Genomic DNA, 23,194 nt, shown 5'->3' with positions numbered 1-23,194 from the left:
AATCAAAAAAGACCCCAAATAGCCAGGGGAATTTTAAAAAAGAAAACCATAGCTGGGGGCATCACAATGCCAGATTTCAGGTTGTACTACAAAGCTGTGGTCATCAAGACAGTGTGGTAGTGGCCCAAAAACAGACACATAGACCAATGGAACAGAATAGAGAATCCAGAAGTGGACCCTCAACTTTATGGTGAACTAATATTCGACAAAGGAGGAAAGACTATCCACTGGAAGAAAGACAGTCTCTTCAATAAATGGTGCTGGGAAAATTGGACATCCACATGCAGAAGAATGAAACTAGACCACTCTCTTGCACCATACACAGAGATAAACTCAAAATGGATGAAAGATCTAAATGTAAGACAAGATTCCATCAAAATCCTACACAGGCAACATGCTTTGTGAACTCAGCCACAGTAACTTCTTGCAAGATACATCCACAAAGGCAAAAGAAGCAAAAGCAAAAATGAACTATTGGGACAGCAAAGGATACAGTCAACAAAACTAAGAGACAACCTACAGAATGGGAGAAGATAGTTGCAAATGACATATTAGATAAAGTTTGATAAAACTTGAATCTACAAGTTTCCAAGAACTATAAAGAACTTATTAAACTCAACAGCAAAGAAACAAACAATCCAATCATGAAATGGGCAAAAGACATGAAGAGAAATCTCACAGAGGAAGACATAGACATGGCCAACAAGCACATGAGAAAATGCTCTGCATCACTTGCCATCAGGGAAATACAAATCAAAACCACAATGAGATACCACCTCACACCAGTGAGAATGGGGAAAATTAACAAGGCAGGCAACAACAAATGTTGGAGAGGATGTGGAGAAAGGGGAACCCTCCTGCACTGTTGGTGGGAATGTGAACTGGTGCAGCCACTCTGGAAAACTGTGTGGAGGTTCCTCAAAGAGTTAAAAATAGATCTGCCCTACGACCCAGCAATTGCACTGCACCCCAAAGATGCAGATGCAATGAAACGCCGGGACACCTGCACCCCAATGTTTCTAGCAGCAATGTCCACAATAGCCAAACTGTGGAAGGAGCCTCAGTGTCCATCGAAAGATGAATGGATAAAGAAGATGTGGTTTATGTATACAATGGAATATTCCTCAGCCATTAGAAACGACAAATACCCACCATTTGCTTCGACGTGGATGGAACTGGAGGGTATTACGCTGAGTGAAATAAGTTAATCAGAGGAGGAAGAACATTATATGGTCTCATTCATTTTGGGAATATAAAAAATAGTGAAAGGGAATAAAGGGGAAAGGAGAAAAAATAGTGGGAAATATCAGAAAGGGAGACAGAACATGAAAGACTCCTAACTCTGGGAAAGGAACTAGGGGTGGTGGAAGGGGAGGTGGGCGGGGGTGGGGCTGACTGGGTGGTGGGCACTGAAAGGGCACTTGACAGGATGAGCACTGGGTGTTACTCTGTATGTTGACAAATTGAACACCAATAAAAAATAAATTAAAAAAAATTTCTATGTAACCAGCAGAATAAGAGAAAAAAGGACACAATGGGGAAAATTGCCCAAATAGAAGAAAGACTACTGGATAATAAATGACAGGTGAACACTTTGGAAGAGTCACTAAAATCTACAATAAAAAAGATTCCTTAAATATCCTAAAGGTAGAAGGAAATTATCTGAAGAATCATGAATTATCTAGTGAACAAGAATATGGGGTATCTGCATTATCTATTTGTGAAAATAATGCAGTTTGAAGTTTCCTGTGAAACAGGAAATGGGTACCCTTAGAAAATATAAGATGGAATTATACTTGAAGCCGTAAGTCATATTTATCAAACCTCCTCCATATGTGGATATATATATTGTAAGCTAAAAATATATACGTAGGTTCAAATAAGGTTAGATGTCAGTATGTGTAAATATCTGTGAGTGTATTATGCATGGTATATTAATAGAAAATTAAAGGAATTTAGGGTGTTTACAAGTAATTTTTCTTCATTTAAAAGTGTTTTAGAGGGCAGTCATTTATTCAAACTTGCCAGAAGTCTTAAAAATTTCAAATACTAAAGAATAAAGAGTAAAATGCATGAAGTTTCCAATAGCGAAGTGGTGAAGGATGGCAGTGCCAGACACTGAACACTGTGACGATCGCCCATGCGGTTCTATGGGAGCACACTCTCAGGACACAGAACTCCTGGAAATATAAAGTCTTATGAGATGGCCGGGAGTCATCCGGGGTCCTCAGAGGTCCTCTGGGCAGGGGTGTTTAACACAAAGAGGACAATTTGTGAAAAAGTTTAATATCATGAGACATAAGACAAAATGTGATGAGAGTTACACAGGAAAATGTGGAAGAGTGTCAAGAGACAAAGTTATAGAGCTAATAGACATTTTGTAACATAACTTCTGTGCCGATCAAAGAGATTAAACCCTATCCCCGGGAGATGCTGTTGAAGGAAGAAATCAGTGTCACGATCAGATTTCTCTTTTAGCTCATTACAGCAAAGGGTTGGAGGAGAGAAAACAAGAAGAGAGTTGTTTTATTGACCTGGGGAGAATACAACAAGCCCAGAGGCAGGGCTGTGACTCAGTAAGTAGGGTCAGTAGAAGCCTAAGAAGTCCTGTTACTTACAGGGCTGCATGAAAGAATACTTAGGGATTATGAAACTGTAACCTTTTTAATATGAATCTTTCTAAATTATGGTACACATTTCTGTGATTTTTATACAGATTATAGTAAATATTGTTTGAGATTTCCTTTATGCCCTAGGATGACTATTAGAAGCATCAAGTGTTCTACCCTGTTATCTTGCTGTTTTGCCCTTGAGCGGCTAAGCTTTATTTAGTTCATAATAGTAGGCTGACAGGTAAGCTTGGTGCGTTTATCTATTTAAGATTTTCTCTCTCACTGTTAGCTGAAATTGCTCTTTTTTAAAAATTGAAGTCTTTAAGATAATTATAGATTCATAAGCAGTTGTAGGAAAATAATAGAGATCCAGTTATACCCTTTACTCAGTTCCCCCAATAATAACATCTTGCAAAACTATAGTTCAGTCTCATAACTAGAATGATAACATCTTTATAGTCAAGATAACAGAACATTTGCATTGTCACAAAGATTCTCTACCCTTTTAAAGTGACACCCACCTCCCTCCCACTCCTACCCCTGGAAATCACTAATCTGCCCTCATTTCTATAGTTTTTTCACTCTAGGGTATTACATAAATGCTGTCATACTGTATGTAACCTTTTGGGGTTGACTTTTTTACCTCAGCACAGTACCCTGGGCTTCGTCCAGATTGTTGCATCATCAATAGTTCATTTTGTTTAATTGCTGAGTGTTTTCCATGATGTGGATACACCAGTTTGTTTAGTCATTCCTTCATTGAAGGACATCTGGGTAATTTCAAGTTTGGGTTACTGTGAATAAAGCTGCTATAAGTATTCACATATAGGTTTTTGTATGAATTTAAGTTTTTGTTTCTTTGGATAAATGACTGGAAGTACAATTGTTGGATCATATGGTGGTTACATAAGTGTGTTAAGAAATTGCCAAACTGTGTTTCAGTGTTCCCGTGAACATTGTCAGATTGATGCCAGTTTCCCACACCCTCACTAGCATTGGTGGTGTTAGTGTTCTTTATTTTAGCCATTTTTATGGGCGTATAGTATTATTCCATTGTATTTTTAATTTTCATTTCCCTCATGGCTAGTGATGCGCAGTATTTTTTCATGCACTTATTTGCTATCTGCTTACCCTCTTTAATGAAATTTCTGTTAATATCTTTTGTATATTTACTAATCAGATTACTTTTTTCTGTTGAGTTTCAGAGAACTGTATACATCCTAGGTACTTTGTCAGACATGGCAGTTTGCAGATAACTTCTACTCTGGAGCTTTTCATCTTCTTCAATGGTTCTTTCCTGAAGCAAAAATTATTATTTTTATAAAGACTGGTTTATCTGCCTTTCTTTTTATAGATTGTGCTTTGATATCAAGTCTAAGAACTCTTTGCTTAACCCTAGATCCTGAAAATTTCTCCTGTTTTTTCCTACAAGTTTTTATTTTTGTGTTTTATGGTTAAGTCCATGAATCATTTTGAATTAATTTTTTATGACTTTTTTAAAGATTTTATTTATTTGTTCTTGAGAGACAGAGAGAGAGAGAGGCAGAGACACAGGCAGAGGGTGAAGCAGGCTCCATGCAGGGAGACCGACATGGGACTCGATCCTGGGTCTCCAGGATCACACCCTGGACGGAAGGTGGTGCTAAACCGCTGAGCTACCCAGGCTGCCCTGACTTAATTTTTGAATAAGATATGAGACTCAGGACCCTCCATCAGAATTCAGTTGAGCATATATTCATGTGGATCTGTTTCTGGGTTCTCTATTCATCTATATGTCTATGCTTCTTCCACCAATACTTCAGTTTTTGATTGTGATTATGTAGCTGTGTAATTGTGATTGTGTAGGTGCAGGGTCAGTCTTCAAAGCACATAGACTGATCCCTCCCACTTTATTCTTTTTCAGGGTGGTTTTAGGTATTCTAAATCCTTTGCCTTTGTGTATATAATTTAGAATAACCTTACCTATATCAGCAAAAAACATTGATGAGATTTTTACAGGAATTACCTCATACCTTTATATCTAGGTGGTGTGGGGAGTACTGACATCTTTTTTTGTTCAGTCTCCTAATCTACTGATTTAAATTTTAGTTATTTTTTTTTCATTTCTAAAATTTTCAATTGTTCTTTATATTGATTCTTTATATCTTATGTTTTTGAGATTTTCTATTTTTCCATTTGCAAACATGTTCAGAATTGCTCATGGAGCACTTTTACCATGGCTGCTTTAAAATCTTAGTCAGAGGGCAGCCCAGGTGGCTCAGTGGTTTAGTGCTGCCTTCAACACGCCTTCTCCATGATCCTGGAGACCCGGGATTGAGTCCCATGTCAGGCACCCTGTATGGAGCCTGTTTCTCCCTCTGCCTGTGTCTCTGCCTCTCTCTCTCTCTCTCTCTGTGTGTGTCTCTCATAAATAAATAAATAAAATCTTTATTTTTTTTTAATTTTTATTTATTTATGATAGTCACACAGAGAGAGAGAGAGAGAGACAGAGACATAGGCAGAAGGAGAAGCAGGCTCCATGCACCGGGAGCCCAACGTGGGATTCGATCCCGGGTCTCCAGGATCGCGCCCTGGGCCAAAGGCAGGCGCCAAACCGCTGCGCCACCCAGAGATCCCTAAATAAAATCTTTAAAAAAAATCTTTGTCAGATAATCCTAACGTCTCTGTCATTTTGTTGTTGGCACCTATTGTCCTTTTTCACTCACTTGAGATCTTCCTGGTTCTTGGAATAACTGGTTTTTCTGTTAAAACCTGGGCATTGTCCTATTACCTTATGAGACTCTGGAACTTCCTTAAACTATCAGCTTTAGCTGGCTCTCTCTGGCATCATGCCTGCTGGGGAAGGAGTGTGGGGGTGGACACTACCTCAGTGCTGACAGATGGAGGGAATGTCTGGGCACCCCACTCAGCCTCCATGGACACCTGCTGCAGGAGGACCCCTATTACTGCAGCAGTAGTGGGTGCTGCCGTGGCCACTTCAGTGATTTCCATGGATACCACAGTACAAGCAGCCTCAGATCTGTTCCCCAGACACCACCCAGCTGGGGAGCGCTGGAATGCCTCATTGTGTCTGGACTCCCGACAAGGCCTCTCCAAACACCAGGTGCCCAGGAGGGCCACGTCCGCAGCAGGTGATCAGGAGGGCTGCATCTCCACCAGCGAGAAGCGCAAGCCCCTCACTCCATCCAAATCCTGTGACACTCCTCCACAGGTGACCTGTCCTAGCCCAGCAAGTAGACAAGTCCAGGCTGGGCACTTGGCCTCTGCAGCCCAGGATGGGAGCAGGACCACAGTGTGTGATGCACCAAGAGGAGCAGTGTCTGAAGCTTTCTGTCTTGCAGGGCTGGCCTCTTCCTCATCCTGGGGCTGGAGGGGGCAAGCTTTAGTGGGGGCTGTGTTGATCCTGCCTGTGGACATACACCTGCGGCCTGTCCCTTCCCTTGGAGGATGAGATATTCAAAGCCAACAGAAGAACCAGAGGAGTCATTCCTTGGTCCCACGGTCCTAAGCTTGTCTGCTTCCCACTTTCCACCTTTTACTTGCCATCTATAATCATGTATGCTGTCAAGGATTTGCATTTGTACTCAGTGGGGGAACCAGCAGGAAGTGTGTCTACCCTCAGCTCAACTGAAGCAGAATTTGTCTCTTTTGGATGTCAGTATTTCTCTTTTAGAACTGGCTCTTGAGGGGCACCTGGGTGGCTCGTAGGAGCAGCTTCGGAGTCTGGGTTTCTGCTGAGATCCTGACCTCTGGGAGTCCTGGGATCCAGGTGGTGCTCCAGGCTCACAGGGAGTCTGCGCCTGCCCCTTCCCCTGCTCACTTGCTCATACTCCCTGGCTCTCAAATAAAATCTAAAAACAGAAACATTAGCTCCTTAGCCTTTCTTTTTTGTATTTCTAATACATTGTAACCTAGTAAATAGAGTATCTTGTTAGAACTGAATCTGGGATAAGAATATAAGAACCTAAGAGACTCTAATGATTAAAATTTATGAATTTTAGTTAATTGGTATTGGCTTGTTTACTTTGGCTGACACCTCAGTCTTTTTTTTTTTTTTAAAGATTTTATTTATTTATTCATGAGAGACACAGATTGAGAGACAGAGACACAGGCAGAGGGAGGAGCAGGTTCCATGCAGGGAGCCCGATGTGGGACTCCATCCCAGGTCTCCAGGATCACGCCCTGGACTGAAGGCGGTGCTAAACCACTGAGTCACCCGGGCTGCCCACACCTCAGTCTTTAAAACAAGTGCAGTTATTGTTTCTTTTGTACTAGGCACATTGTTAATTCTCTGTGGTAAATGGGAATATACGTTGTTCAGGTGTTGTTCTCCCATAGCGAGTTAAAGGTTGTTTTCAATGTTTCATTTACTTTGTTTGCCAGTCAAGGGAAAGAATCAGTGGAAAATACGATTTTCAATATAGGTTTTTGGAATTTCAAATAATTTAAAGTGTTAGCAAGTCTAGAATTAACAATCTGTGACACATGTTTCTTTGCCAAGCAGTGAAAAGTGACAGTATATTCATAGGGTTAATTTTATTTCTTATAGGCTGTTGGCATTATTATTAATTTAAAATGTTATGTTTTATTCCTGAAAACTACTTTTACTCAGTTGTCTCTTTTTAATTGGAATGTTTTTAAATTTAATTTCTAATTATCTCAAAATATAGTTTTGAAACTCAAATATCATATCTAAAAAAAGATCATATCTGTAGAAATCTATAACTACCTATATATGAAATATAGTTCCATCTAGAAAAAAAAGATCTTTCTTTTTGTAATTACATTATAAAAGGCCAGCTTTCCAATTCTGCCTATGTCCCCTGTGGCCTCAGGTACTCTTAATATTATGTGTAGATTCTGTTGTTAAAGTTGTTGCCATTTACAGTTATTTCTTATTTTTTTAACTTTTTAAAATTTATTTATTCATGAGAGACACAGAGAGAAGCAGAGACATAAGCAGTGGGAAGAGCAAGCTCCATGCAGAGAGCCCAATGTGGGACTCAATCCCAGGACCGTGGGGTCACACCCTGAGCCAAACAAAGACAGATGCTCAACCACTGAGCCACCTAGGCGTCCCAATTTCTTCATTTTTTAACAGTATTTCCAGCAGACAAAAATGATATTCCAGAGTTGTGAATTCCTGGGAACAGAACAAATGATTTGACATATGACCATTATTTGAATCAATGGCTCACTTTGAGCCTGTGTGATCTACATGTTTCATGAGGTAGAATTGCACATGTTAAAACACACCCTTCAAAATTTGCTAAAGTACATTATTCACGGTACCAAAAATCAGAAGACAATCTAAATGTCCATTTAAGGTTAATATATAAAGAAATTGTGGGAGATATAGATACCATGTAATATTATTTCAGCCTTAAGAAAAGAAGCATATCCTGCCATTTGTGACAACATGAATGAACGTGGAACGTGGAGGACATTATGCTGAGTGAAATGAGCCAGACACAGACAAAAATCGCATGATCTCACTTATATGTGGAATCCAAAAAACAGTGGAATGCACAGTAACAGTAGAATAGTGGTTACCAGAAGCTGGGGGTAGGGAGTGGGGAAAAGAAGTAACAATCACAGGCTACAGACTTTCAGCTATCAGATGAATAATTCTGGAAATGTAATGTACCTCATGGTGAGTGTAAATAATAATGTGTTAAATGCCTGAAATCTGCAAGTTTTCTCACCATCAAAGAGGAAAAGAAAACTATAGGAGGAGAAGGATATGTGCACAACTTGGTTGTGGCAATCATTTCACAATACGTACGTATATAAACATGTTGTATTCCTTAAATACGTAGTTTTTATTTTTCAAAAATAAATAAGTAAATGTGTTTTTTTAAGTTGCTAAGACCATTTTTCTTCTGTTGAAAAGGCTAATTCCAGGGTTATTGGGAAGCAGCAACGTACTCTTCCAACTCTGAATTCCACAATGACAGAGAAGCTTTCTTGTTTTTATCACCAGATCCTTCTGTCCCCGTGGCACTTACCATACTGCCTGGCACACAGGATAAAGGGAACTTAGTAACCAGGGAAAGAACTGAATCAATCATCTCTACAATTGCTTATTAAAACTTTTTTATTATTGGGCCCATCTTTGAGTTCAGGAATAGAAACCTCTGCTGCTTGGTCACATTCCATCCTTGGTTTAATTTTATTCAGTCTAGCATACACTTTATTTCCCAGGGTCCTGGAAAGTACTGTGTGAAATTATTATTACTTTTTATATACATTTGAGTCCAGAGAGCAATATAAGGTCATAGTGATGGTAACTCACTATCAAAATCACTCTGATTATAGCAAGGAAAACATCATGTGTTAGCTTTAGAAAGTCATTATTCCTCATTGCCAAACTTTGCTGAACTATTATTTTCATTTTCTCAAAATGCTAATTTATTTATTTTTTTCCCCCAACTCAGAGCTTTGGCATGCTGTTTCTTCTACCTAGAACACTTTCCCACCCACTTTGTTTCATGACTCGCCTTATTCTGAATTTTTTATCTTAAATGTGATGTTTCTAGAGAAATATTCCCCATTTCACCTTATTTAAAGTGAATTTCCCTGGCTCTGTGTCTTGGACTAGAGTTTCCTTCACAGCATTGATGACAATCAGTAATTCTTTGTTAGTTGGTTTTGTTAGCTTGCTTCATTAGATTATAAATAACTGCATAGACCACATCTGTATTGCTTACCATCATATCTCCAGTGGAATATTAAGTCAAAATAATAACCACTCTTAAAAGTGCTCTGATGATATTTGAAGTTGACATATGGTCAAGCATTCATTCGGCAATTATTTATTAAACATCTTTCAGGTGCAAGACTTGGTGTTGGGCACAGAAATTCCAGAATTTAAAATTTTAGTCCTATGCTCAATAAACTTAAGAGTCGGATGGGGGAGATAGTTAAAATGAATTAGTTCTTTTTATCAGCAATTCTGGATAGTTCCTGACATGTTTGTTTCAAGCACCATGTTTTATGCTAACACAGACATAACCCCTCTTGTGATTCTTAAAGCCTAATTGGCAATACAGAAAAGTAAACAGATAATGACAATTTAATGAGATAAGTACTATGATAAAGATAAGCTTAGGGTCCCATGGGAAGACAAAGTTGTGTTATGTGTGGATGTTAGGGATAGAGGTGCCCTAAAGAGAAGAGACACATTACAAAAGATCTGTTACACAGTCTAGTAAAGTGATTAAAAACCAGAGTCAGACTGTCTCGATTAGACTCCTTGTTCTTCTGTTTAGTGATTATGTGACTCTGAAAACCTGTAACCTTTCTAAGACTCTGTTTTTTCATTTGTAAATGAAAAACAAATGAATTCTGTGAATATTCAACTCACAATTGTTGTGGGCCAAAGCAGGGTAATATGCATAAAACACTTGTACAGTGCCTAGCCATAGCGAGCGCTTATAATAAATGAGTATCATTTCTATTCCATTCCTTTGTGCAGAGATGAACTGTGCTTTGCCAGCACCCTTCTCCCAAACTTTGTAAGTCAGTCCCTAGAATCCTGATTATATCCCCTGTCGAGAAGACAAGTAAGTTATATAAACAATTACCCATAAATACAGTGCCTGGGAGAGAGAGCAGACATGGAAAATGTTTACCACCCCAAAAAAGAAAAGTAAGACAAAGCAGTTGAAGACAAGGGATTGTATTAGAAATTTACTAGAACTAAAAAAAAAAAAATTACTAGAACTAAAACTGAGGTAAACATGGATGCAAGTAATTTTTACATGTGTGACAGAGTCTCCACTTACAGCTTCTATAATAAAGAACATGAGAGGGAAGTAGAAGGTGATATTGAGGAAAGTGTGATAAGACTAGTAGATATTTGATAGATATGGAGAATGAAGCATGAAGAGTCATTATTGTTCCTCACTGTCATTTTTTTTTCTCTGTCACTTCTAACCATGGCTCTCTTTTTCTTTGAAATCCCTCAGTTATTTTATTTTTTAACTTTTTTAAATTGAAGTATAGTCAATATACACGTTACATTACTTTTAGGTGTACAGCATAATGATTGGACATTTCTGTACTTTGTGCTCACCACAAGTGTAGCCACCTTCTGTCCCCGTGCAACACTGACACAGCATCATTGACTCTCTTCCCTGTGCTGTGCCTTTCATCCTTCTTACTCATTCCATAACTAGAATTTGGCACCTCCCCCCTCCCCTCCACCCATATTGCCCTCTGCCCACCTCCTCCCCCCTCTGGCATCCACCACTTTTTTCTCTGTGTTTATGGATCTGTTTCTGCTTTATTGTTTCTTTTATTTTTCAGATTCCACATATGGGTGAAATCATACAGTGTTTGTCTTTCTCAGTCTGACTTATTCCACTTAGCATAATGCCCTCTAATTCCTTCTGTGTTGTCACATATGGCAAGATTTCATTCCTTTTTATGGTCTAATAATATCCCATTGCGCGCACGCATGCGTGTGCGTGTGTGTGTGTGGATAGGTAGGTAGGTAGGTAGGTAGATAGATAGATAGATAGATAGATAGATAGATAGATAGGCAGGCCGGCCAAACACATCTTTATTCATTTCTCTATTGTTAGACACTGAGGTTGCTTCCATATCTTGGCTATTGTAAATAATACTGCAATAAACATAGGGGTGCATGTATCTTTTTGAATTAGTGTTTTGGTATTTTTTCTTTAAAAAAGATTTTATTTATTTGAGCAAAAGAGAGAGACATCAGGGGCAGAGGAAGAGGAAGAAGCAGACTCCCTACTGAGCAGGGACCCTGGGGGAGGGGGTCCTCCAACCTAGAACCCTGTGGTCATGATCTGAGCCGAAGGCAGACACTTAACCAACTGAGCCACTCAGGTGCCCCAAATGCTTTGTTATCTTTAGGTACATACCCAGTAGTGGAATTGTTGGATCATAGGATATATCTATTTTTTAACTTTTTGAGGAAACTCCATACTGTTTTCCACAGTGACTACACCAGTTTGCATTCCCACCAACAGTGCATGAGGGTTCCTTTTTCTCCACATCCTCACCAACACTTGTTTCTTGTGGTTTGGATTTTAGCCATTCTGACAATGATATCTCATTGTAGTTTTGCTTAGCATTTCCTTGATGATGAGTGATGTTGAGCATCTTTTCTTGTGCCTGTTGGCCAACTGCATGTCCTCTTTGGGAAAATGTCTATTCAGGTCTTCTAACCATTTTTAATGGCATTGTTTTTTTGCTGTTGAGTGGGTATAAGTTATTTTATTTTGGATATTAAGCCCTTATCAGATATATCATTATGCAAATATCTTCACCCATTCAATAGGTTGCCTTTTCATTCTGTCAGTGGTTTCCTTTGCTGTGCAAAAGATTTACTTTGATGTAGTCCCAATAGTTTATTTTTGTTTTTGTTTATCTTGCCTGAAGAGACATATATAGACAAATATTGCTATGGTTGATGTCCAAGAGATTATTTACTGTGTTTTCTTTTAGGAGTTTTATGGTTTCAAGTCTGACATTTAGGTCTTTAAACCATTTTGAGTTTATTTTTGTGTATGATGTAAGAAAGTGGTCCCATTTCATTCTTTGCATGTAGCTGTTTAGTTTTCTGGCAGCTCTTTTGTTCTTGGAGAAGTCTTCTAAAGATCCCCACCCCTCCAGCAAAATTCTGAGATTAGTAAATAATTCTACTTCATGTCTACCCTAAGCGTTTTTCAAACTGCTGCTTCTATGCTGTGTCTCAATGGGGTAGTTTGTTACGCTGTTTTTCTTTAAGGGCAGAGATTCAGTTTCCTATTGCCTCCTGGCTCCCCTAGAGCTAAGCTTTTTGATTTTAAAGTACCCGGAGTTAAGCCCCATTGATTGTAAAATCTCAAGAAGTTAAGCCCCACTGGGTTTCAAAACCTAATGTTATAGAGATAGGGGTTCTGTGCTGGGAAAACATTCCAAGCACAGAGCCCCTCTCTCTGAGGCGCCTAGTGTGGGGTCTTTCTCTCTCCCTTCCTGATGCTTGTGGTGTCCCTCCCCTTTGTGGTTAGTCTCCCTGGGAGTTTGGTTAGTGACTGTGTCTCCACCCCTCCTACCCTTTTTGATGTGGCCTCCACTCTACCATTAACTGTGGAGAGTCTGTTCTGCCAGTCTCTGGGTGGGTTTCAAGGTTAGTTGACTGACTGGCATTGCTGTCACCAGGATGTATCTGTGGGATAAGGTGAGCTGAGGAGACCCTCTACTCTACCATCTTCCAAATCACCTTTGCTTATGAGGCTTTCCTAGATGGCCACAGGGTGGCCACAACTGCCTCTCCCACTGGATCTTCCACTGCATGCCTCAGGTTGTTCCAGCCACACTGGCCAGGGCCTGTTTCTGAGCCCTTGAAATGGGACTTGTCTGAATAAAAGTGTGTCTTCCTCAGCTGAAGATGGTGAGGTCTATCTGTCCTCCCCAAGAACTTCTGATATCAAATCCTTTGAGCTATTACTACAGCTCAGACTGATCGTATGCTCTTGACACTGGTGGGGAGGGAGATGGATAGTCACACTTGATGAAACCTTCCCTTGTGACAGAACTGGCCCCATAGCACAAAGGGGAGGCAGCGAACCCTCACTCCTCAATCTTCCTTCTCCCTTGGAGATTCCCTTCTTATATCTTTTGACTGTAGCATTTAGATCATTTATATTTAATTATTGATAGATATGTACTTACTGCTATTTTGTTCATTGTTTTCTGGTTCTTCTTATGAGTTCTCTGTTCCTTCTTTTGCTTTCTTTCCTTGTGATTGTTGATTTTCTTTTTTTTTTTTAAGATTTTATTTATTCATGACAGAGAGAGAGAGAGAGGGAGAGAGAGAGGCAGAGACACAGGCAGAGGGAGAGGCAGGCTCCATGCAGGGAGCCTGACATGGGACTTGATCCCGGGTATCCAGGATCATACCCCGGGCTGAAGGCGGCACTAAACCAGTGGGCTACTGGGGCTGCCCTTGATTTTCTTTAATGTTATGCTTGGCTTTCTGTTTATTTTTTGTATCTGTTACAGGTTATTGTCTTGTGGTTAGGGGAGATTTCATATCCTGAGTATATAACAGTCTATATATTTTTTAAAGATTTTATTTATTTATTTACTCATGAGGGACACACAGAGAGAGGCAGAGACACAGGCAGAGGGAGAAGCAAGCTCCCTGCAGAGAGCCCTACGCGAGACTCAATCCCGGGTCTCCAGGATCATGCCCTGGACTGAAGGCAGCACTAAACCGCTGAGCCACGTCGGCTGGCCCTATAGCAGTCTATATTATAAAGTTGATGTCACTTAAGTTCAAACACATTATAAAAGGACTTCATTTTTATATCCCTCTCCGTGTCTTATGTATATGTTGTCATATTTTACATCCTTTTTATTTTGCGAATCCCCTTAATTAACTTTTTAGATATAATTGATTTTACTACTTTTGTCTTGTAATGTCATACTAGCTTTACAAGTGATTGCTTTATTACCTTTACTGTATGTTTCCTTTTACTTGTGATATATATTTTATAGTTTTCTTCTGATTATAGCCTTTTCTTTTCCACTAAAAGAAGTCTCTTCCACAGTTCTCATAAGGCCGATTTAGTGATGAAGAACTTTTATTTATTTATTTTTAAAGATGTTATTTATTTATTCATGAGAAACACACAGAGAGAGACAGAGACAGGCAGAGGGAGAGGCAGGCTCCATGCAGAGAGCCTGAAGTGGGACTTGATCCCGGGTCTCCAGGATCACACCCTGGGCTGAAGGCAGCACTAAACCCCTGAGCGACCCTGGCTGCCCATGATGAACCCTTTTAATTTTTGTTTTTCTGGGAACCTATCTCTCCTTCAATTCTAAGTGATAACCTTGCCAAGTAGAATATTCTTTGTTCTAAGGTTTTGTCTTTTTTAAAAAAGATTTTATTTATTTATTCATGAGAGACACAGAGAGGGAGGCAGAGCCATAGGCAGAGGGAGAAGCAGACCCCTGGCAGGGAGCCCATGCGGGACTTGATCCCAGGACCTCGGGATCACACCCTGAGCCAAAGGCAGATGCTCAACCACTGAGCCACTCAGGTGTCCCCCTTTCATCACTTTGAATATATCCTGTCACTCTCTTCTGGACTGCAAAGTTTCTGTTGAAAAATACCAGCCAGCGGCCTTAAAATTCTCTCCTGGTCTTTCATCTTTGGCATTTTACTTATTATGTGTATGGTATAGACCTCTCTGGGTTCATCTTGTTTGGAATTCTCTGCTTCCTAAACCTGGATATCTGTTTCCTTTTTCAGGTTAGGGATGTTTTCAGCTATTCAGATGTATTGAGCTGTTTTCAGATAAACATTCTGTTCCTTTCTCTCTCTCTCTTCTCCTTAGATCCCTATGATACAAGTATGTTTGCTTGTGTTGTCCAAGAGATCCTTTAAGCTGTCTTATTTTCCTTCTGTTTTTGCTATTCAGCTTGGGTGTTTTGTTTTCCATTACCCTGTCTTCCAGATCGCTGATTCATTTTTCTGCATCCTCTAACCTGCTTCTAGTCTTCTAGTATATTTTTTTCATTTCAGTTATTGTATGCTTTGACTCTTGATTGGTTCTTTTTTATATTTTCTATCTGTTAAAGTTCTCACTGAGTTCATCCACTCTTCTCTCCAGTGTGGTGAGTATCCTGAAGACCATCACTTTGAACTCTTTATTAAGTAGATTTATTATCTCCATTTCATTTAGTTCTTTTTCTGTGGTTTTGTCTTGTTATTTCACTTGGAGCATATTCCCCTTGTCTTAATTTTGTTTGACTTTCCGTGTTTGATTCTATGAATTAGGTGGAACAACTAATCTAAATCTGTAGGAATGGTCTTGTGTATCGTTGTCCCTTTTGTAGATTGTACATGCCTGGTGACTTTGACTGGCAGACTGGAGTTGTGGCTGGCATGGGCTGGGGGGTCCCAGGGCAATCTATGCTGTGACTACCCTAATGGGATAGCCAGAGCTAAAGTGGATGTGGGCCAGTGTGGGCATAGGATGCCCTGGTCCCCAAGCTCTTTTAAAACATATGCTATCAAAAACAGACACATAGATCAGTGGAACAGAATAGAGAATCCAGAAGTGGACCCTGAACTTTATGGGCAACTAATATTCGATAAAGGAGGAAAGACTATCCATTGGAAGAAAGACAGTCTCTTCAATAAATGGTGCTGGGAAAATTGGACATCCACATGCAGAAGAATGAAACTAGACCACTCTCTTTCACCATACACAAAGATAAACTCAAAATGGATGAAAGATCTAAATGTGAGACAAGATTCCATCAAAATCCTAGAGAAGAACACAGGCAACACCCTTTTTGAACTCGGCCATAGTAACTTCTTGCAAGATACATCCACTAAGGCAAAAGAAACAAAAGCAAAAATGAACTATTGGGACTTCATCAAGATAAGAAGCTTTTGCACAGCAAAGGATACAGTCAACAAAACTCAAAGACAACCTACAGAATGGGAGAAGATATTTGCAAATGACATATCAGATAAAGGGCTAGTTTCCAAGATCTATAAAGAACTTATTAAACTCAACACCAAAGAAACAAACAATCCAATCATGAAATGGGCAAAAGACATGAAGAGAAATCTCACAGAGGAAGACATAGACATGGCCAACATGCATATGAGAAAATGCTCTGCATCACTTGCCATCAGGGAAATACAAATCAAAACTACAATGAGATACCACCTCACACCAGTGAGAATGGGGAAAATTAACAAGGCAGGAAACAACAAATGTTGGAGAGGATGCGGAGAAAAGGGAACCCTCATACACTGTTGGTGGGAATGTGAACTGGTGCAGCCACTCTGGAAAACTGTGTGGAGGTTCCTCAAACAGTTAAAAATATACCTGCCCTACGACCCAGCAATTGCACTGTTGGGGGTTTACCCCAAAGATACAAATGCAATGAAACGCCGGGACACCTGCACCCCGATGTTTCTAGCAGCAATGGCCACGATAGCCAAACTGTGGAAGGAGCCTCGGTGTCCAACGAAAGATGAATGGATAAAGAAGATGTGGTTTATGTATACAATGGAATATTACTCAGCTATTAGAAATGACAAATACCCACCATTTGCTTCAACGTGGATGGAACTGGAGGGTATTATGCTGAGTGAAGTAAGTCAGTCGGAGAAGGACAAACATTATATGTTCTCATTCATTTGGGGAATATAAATAATAGTGAAAGGGAAAATAAGGGAAGGGAGAAGAAATGTGTGGGAAATATCAGAAAGGGAGACAGAACGTAAAGACTGCTAACTCTGGGAAACGAACTAGGGGTGGTAGAAGGGGAGGAGGGCGGGGGGTGGGAGTGAATGGGTGACGGGCACTGGGTGTTATTCTCTATGTTAGTAAATTGAACACCAATAAAAAATAAATAAATAAAAATAAATAAAAATAAATAAAACATATGCTATCAAATAAATAAATAAATAAATAAATAATAAATAAATAAAACGTATGCTATTTAACTATAATGTTCACCACTGCCTCTCATTATTACAGTGATCTGTAGATCTTCTGTGTCATTGCTTGAAAGTTTTAGCACCTGGCTCTTCTTACCTCCTTACCACTATTCAGTGATCATTCTTTGTAATTTGAATATCTTCATAGATCATCCATCCATCATAGTGACCCATCATTTTCTTGAACTTTACCCATTCAGTGGCATCTCATCTCAACTACTACCAATTATTCCTCCACCTCCAAAATTTCAATTTCAGGAATCTCAATCTTTGATTTGTACCTCCCGTCTCTCCATGTCACTTCCTCTAGTAACCTGAGTTTAACAGTTCTAAGACCCCACCCCAGTCCATTTTTCTTATCATCCTTTCTTTGTTGTTCCTGTCTCTTGTATTCTCACTTGTATTCAAACTGAGCTGCTTACTATGGCTTGTCATTATCCTTCCCTTGCATATATATACCTTACCTTCAAATCCCTGTAGTCAATCTCCACCCCTCCGCAACCACTGTTCTAATTTCTATCATTAGAATTAGTTTTGCCAGTTCTTGCACTTTTGTTAGTGGTCTCTTTCACTAATGTGGAGATTTATCCGTGTTATTACATACATCAGTAGTTTGTCCTTTTTTTAAATTGCATTGTAAGGATATATCATAATTTGTTTATCCATTCTTCTATTCATGGACAATAGAAGGACAATTCTATTGATGGACAATAGCCTAATTGAGGGCTATTAATAAAGCTGCTGGCTGAAAGATAATTCAAGCTGAAGTTATAAAACATGAGAGAATCAATTAGTAAGACATCTTTTTATGGACATATGTTTCATTTTCCCTGAGTAAAAGTAGAATTGCTAGATCCTAGGGTACATGTATGTTTTGCATATATGAAACTGTCAAAAAGCTTTCCAAAAGGACAGACCATTTTACCCACCAGTAATCTACATATACATGAGTTCACAGTTGCTTCATTACTCTCCTACTCAGTCTTTTTATTTTTAGCCATATAGTAGGTATGGCTACTTTTGCACTTCCCTTATTAGTGATTTTCATATGATTTTTCTAACATCTATGTTCAAATATACTGTCCTTTTTAAATTGGATTATTTGTCTTCTTTTTTGAGTTGTAAGATTTTTTTATATATTCTGGATATAGTTCCTTTGTCAGAAATATATATTGCAAGTATTTTCTTCTAATCTGTGGCCTGCCTTTTTATTTTCTTTTTTTTTTTTTTTTATTAAAGATTTTATTTATTTATTCATGATAGTCACACAGAGAGAGAGAGAGGCAGAGACACAACAGGCAGAGGGAGAAGCAGGCTCCATGCACCGGGAGCCCGACGTGGGATTCGATCCCGGGTCTCCAGGATCGCGCCCTGGGCCAAAGGCAGGCGCCAAACCGCTGCGCCACCCAGGGATCCCCTGCCTTTTTATTTTCTTAATGAAATCTTTCAAAAAGCCGTTTCAAGTTTTGATGAAGAATAGTTTGTCAATTTTTTGTTCTGTAGTTAGTGCTTTTTGTGTACTCCCTAAGACATTTTGTTTACTCAAAGATTATGATGGGTGTTTTCTTGTTTTCTTCTGGAAAATTTATACTTTTAGCTTTTAGGTTTAAGTTTACCATCGATCTCAATTATTTGTATGTGGTATCATGTAAGGTTGGGGTTCATTTTTTAAAAGTTGATTTGGCTGTTCCAGCAACATTTGTTGAAAAAAAATTCCTTTCTACATTTAGTGGCTTTGCCACCTTTTTCAAACTTCAGTTGACCATGTATGTGAGGGTTTATTTCTGCATTCCATATTGTATTCCATTTGTCTGTTTATTCTTGCCTTGATTTTTGTGGCGTTATGACAGACATTGTCAACAGCACTTGACATTTTGGGTGAGATCATTCTTTGTTATAGGAGACTACTCGTGTATTGTAAGAGCATCCTGGCCTCTACCTACTAGATAAGTAGCACACCCTAGTGGCGGCAATTACATTGCCAAATGTTTACTGAGAGGGAAGGGGCAAAATTGCCCACCCCCGCCCCCCACGTTGAGAATCAGTTTTATAGTGAAATAAGATAATGCACACCCTCCAGTTTTAATTCAAGATTGTTTTGCCTATTCTAGGAATCTTTGCTTTTCCATATAAATAAACCTGCCGGGGATCCCTGGGTGGCTCAGAGGTTTGGCACCTACCTTTGGCCCAGGGCGTGATCCTGGAGTCCCGGGATCGAGTCCCGCGTTGGGCTCCCAGTATGGAGCCTGCTTCTCCCTCTGCCTGTGTCTCTGCCTCTCTCTCTCTCTATGTCTATCATGAATAAATAAATAAATATTTTTTAAAAAAAACCTGCCTGGTTTTCGAGTGGAATTATTGTGAACATACAATAGCATAACAATACTGATATCATAACAATATTGAGTCTTATAATACAGGAAATCCATGAACATAGTGTATTTCTCCTTTCCTCTTTCATCTTTGTGCATGTGTGTGTAATTTCTCTTAGCAGTGTTTTCTGGTTTTTATTGGAAAGTTCTTACATGTCTTTTGTTACGTAACTCCTGAGTATTTCATATTCTGTGATGTTATAAATGGATTAATTGAAATTCATTTTCCATTGTTTTATGTAGAAATACAGTTGATTTTTCTATATTGACCTTGTATTCTGAGAACTTGTTAAATTCACTCATTAGTTCTAGGAGTTGCTGTATAAATTCTTTATCATATTACATTTGTATAATCATATTATATACAAATAAAGGGAGTTTAGCATCTATCTTTCCAGTTGATATACTTTTTATTTTTATGTTGGCCTTATTGAACTTTCCAGGAGCTCCAGTGTAATGGTACATAGAAGCAATAGGAGTGATTTTTTTGCTTTCTATCCCTTTGGAGGGAAGTATTTAACTATTTTACTGTTAACTATGCTGCTAGCTACAGATTTGGGTAATGCCCTTTATCAGATTGAGGAAGTTTCCTCTCATTCCTAGTTTGCTGAGAGTTCTTATCATGAACATGCATTGAATATTATACCTATTCTTTATTTGATCAATGTGGTTAATTTCACTGATTAATTTTGAAATGTCAAGTCAACCTTGCCTTCCAGGGGTAACTCTCATTTGGTAATGATACCGGAGTTTTTAGAGTTTTTCATGTTTTTCTTTGTCAACTTGGTAAATTGATTCTTTCAAGAAATTGGTCCATTTTAATCTAAGTTGTTGAATTCATTAGCATAAAGTTGTTCATATTATTCTTTTACTGTCTACGGTATTTATAGTGATATCCTGTCTTTGATTCATGAACATGATTATTTTTGTTTGCCTTTTTTTTCTTCATTGCTCTTTTTTTTTTTTTTTCATCATTCTTGGTAGGAGCTTATCAGTTTTACTAAAATTTTCATACACAGCTTTAGTCTGTGTGGTCTCTATTTTTTAGTTTACTATTTCATTAGTTTTTCTTTTTTAATCCTTTCTTCTTTTTTTAAATTTTTTAATTTAAATTCAGTTGGCCAGTATATAGTATAACACTCAGTGCTCATCACGTCACATGCCATCCTTAAGGCCCATCACCCAGTTACTATATCTCCCTATTCCTTTCTTCTTACTTTATTTTTTTTTAAGATTTATTTATTTATTTGAGATAGAGAGTGGGGGAGCAAGCACACAGAGGGAGAGGAAAAAGCAGAAGCAGACTGCCCACTGAGCAGGGAGCCCGATGCAAGGCTTGATCCCAGGACCCCAAGATCATGACTTGAGCTGAAGACAGATACTTAACTGACTGCACCACCCAGATGTCCCTTCTTCTTACTTTAGAATAAGTTGGCACATCTTCCAGCTTAAGATGGGAGCTAAAATCATTGATTTTATTATTTTTTTTAAAGACTTATTTATTTATTCATGAGAGAAACAGACTGAGAGAGGCAGAGACATAGGCAGAGGGAGAAACAGTCTCCTTGCTGGAAGCCTGATGGGGGACTCGATCCTGGATCCAGGATCCAGGATCACGATCTGAGCTAAAGGCAGGTGCCCAACTGCTGAGCCACCCAGGCATCCCTCATTGATTTTAAACTTCTCTCCATTTCCACTATGGGCATTTAAGGTTATAAATTTCCCTCTCAATAACTGCCCTCAATAAATTTGATATGCTGCATTTTCATTTTGCTTTGCTACTTCCCTTTTGATTTTTAACCTGTAGCTTATTTAGAAGTATGTTTTTTTTTAATTTCCAGTTATTGAGCTTTTCTAAATATCATAATTGATTTCTGTTTTAAATTTCTTTTGATGAGAGAACATATTCTGTAAGGTTTAAATCTTACCAAATTCATTGACATTTGTCTTATGGCCCAATATAAGATTTCTTAAGTTATACTTAAAAAGAATGTATATTGCAATTGTTGGATATAAATAGTTGTTCTATAAATATCAACAAGGTCAAGGTAGTTGATAGTGTTGTTCAAATATATACTCTTACTGATATTTTTTTATCTGATTGTTCTATCAATTATCAAGAGACTTGTTACAGTATGCAACCATAATTGTGTATTCATCAGTTTCTCCCTTTAGTTCTGTGTTTGCTTCATATATTTTGAAGATCTCTTACTAGGTGTATTCATACTTATGATTTTGTGTCTTCTTGATGAATTGATCCTTCTATCATTATGAAATGTTGTTTTCATCTCTAGTAACACTCCTTGTCTTAAAGCCTCCTGTGTCTGATATTAATTTGGTCAGATGTCTCCCAGCATCCCATCTTTTTGCTTTCAACCTGTCTGTGTTTATGGAAATCTTCTTGGATCTTACTTTGGGTATTCAGTCTGGCAAGTGCTAAATCAGAAACTGAAGAGCTGGAAAGGATCTGAGATTCTGACCTACATGCAAGCTAATGATTTTAGCTTACCTTGATTTCATCTATGCTGTGGCAGGCTGAAAGAAAATAAACCCCCTCATTCAAAGACAAAGGCTGTGTATTGTCATGGAAATATCTCATGTCCCCAGAGGACAATGCAATGAGGGCCAGATGGTTTCTACACAGAGTGAGAACCATAAAATGTGAGAACTCTGACCTTACACATGGCTGCTGCCCATCCTCCTCTCCAGAGAAAAAGAGACCTTATCTTCACCCTGGAATGTAAGTGCTCTCTGGAGAAGGAAAGGAGAGAGATCTTTATCTTCCCCTCCCCCCCCCCCCCACCCCCCACGCAGTCTCCAGGATGAGAGAGCTCTCTAAGCTTTACTATCCTGGAATGTCTCTTTATACAAACACTTTTAACTTGCCTGTGAATGCCTTCATTCAGAAGACTTGGGCTATACCTAAATATGAAGTATTTATAGAGAACTATCTCCCAAAAGCAAATGGCATGTTTAGTAATCATTCTTAAAACAGTTTGATGTGGATCTATCATTAACTCTTTGTTTTCTTTTTTTTAACTCTTTGTTTTCAATCAATTCCATATATCCTTCCTCTTGTTTTTTTCCTCCTTTCCTGACTCCCTTTTTAGTTAGTCAAAAAGATTTTTCAATTTTACTTTTTTTAAGTGGCTCTTTTAGAGATTACAATATTCATTCCTAACTATTTAGAGTTATAATTGGACCATTTCACATAAATATAAGGATCCGTCAACTTTGTAATTCTGCCTCTCCTACTGCTATGCTGACGTCCTTTATATCTGCTGGGGATAAAGTTCACGATAGTGTTGTAATTTCTGTATTAAACCTTCAGGTATCTCTTTACCAATGAGACAAAGAGAAGAACATCCTCTTTTCGATTCACCCACATATCTGTTGTTTGTGCTGTTGTTTGCTGCTGTCTCTAGGTCTCTGTTTCCATCTGGGCTCATCTCCCTTTAGCCAGAAGAACTCACTTGTGGCCCTTCCTACATGGCAAGACTTCTGTCCATAAACACTCTCAGTCTTGGCTTATCTGAGTATAAATGTATTTCCCTTTTGTTTTTGGAAGATAGTTGCACTGAATATAGAATTCTGAGTTAACAGCCATTTTCTTTAGCACTCTTGAAATGCCGCTCTACCGCCTGCTGACCTCCATGCCTCTCAGGAGAAGTTAGTAGTCATTGGTGGTGCAGCGCTCCCACGTACAGTATTTTTTCTGTGACGACTTT

The 23,194-nt window shown here is 38.8% G+C and overlaps 2 protein-coding genes across 16 annotated transcripts in view; one reads left to right on the top strand and one right to left on the bottom strand.

Annotated features, from left to right (window-relative positions):
- Window positions 1–23,194, bottom strand: part of ANGPTL5 (angiopoietin like 5) — a 135,857-nt gene that overhangs the window by 31,218 nt on the left and 81,445 nt on the right. The window lies entirely within an intron of this gene.
- CEP126 (centrosomal protein 126) overlaps window positions 1–23,194 on the top strand; it is a 101,393-nt gene that overhangs the window by 12,567 nt on the left and 65,632 nt on the right. The gene's annotated exons all lie outside the window — the stretch shown is intronic.

Source organism: Canis lupus, chromosome 5 (assembly GCF_003254725.2).
Source record: "Canis lupus dingo isolate Sandy chromosome 5, ASM325472v2, whole genome shotgun sequence".
Lineage (NCBI taxonomy): Eukaryota > Metazoa > Chordata > Mammalia > Carnivora > Canidae > Canis > Canis lupus.
The sequence above is the reverse complement of the archived record's forward strand: the minus strand, read 5'-3'. Positions and strand labels throughout refer to the sequence as shown.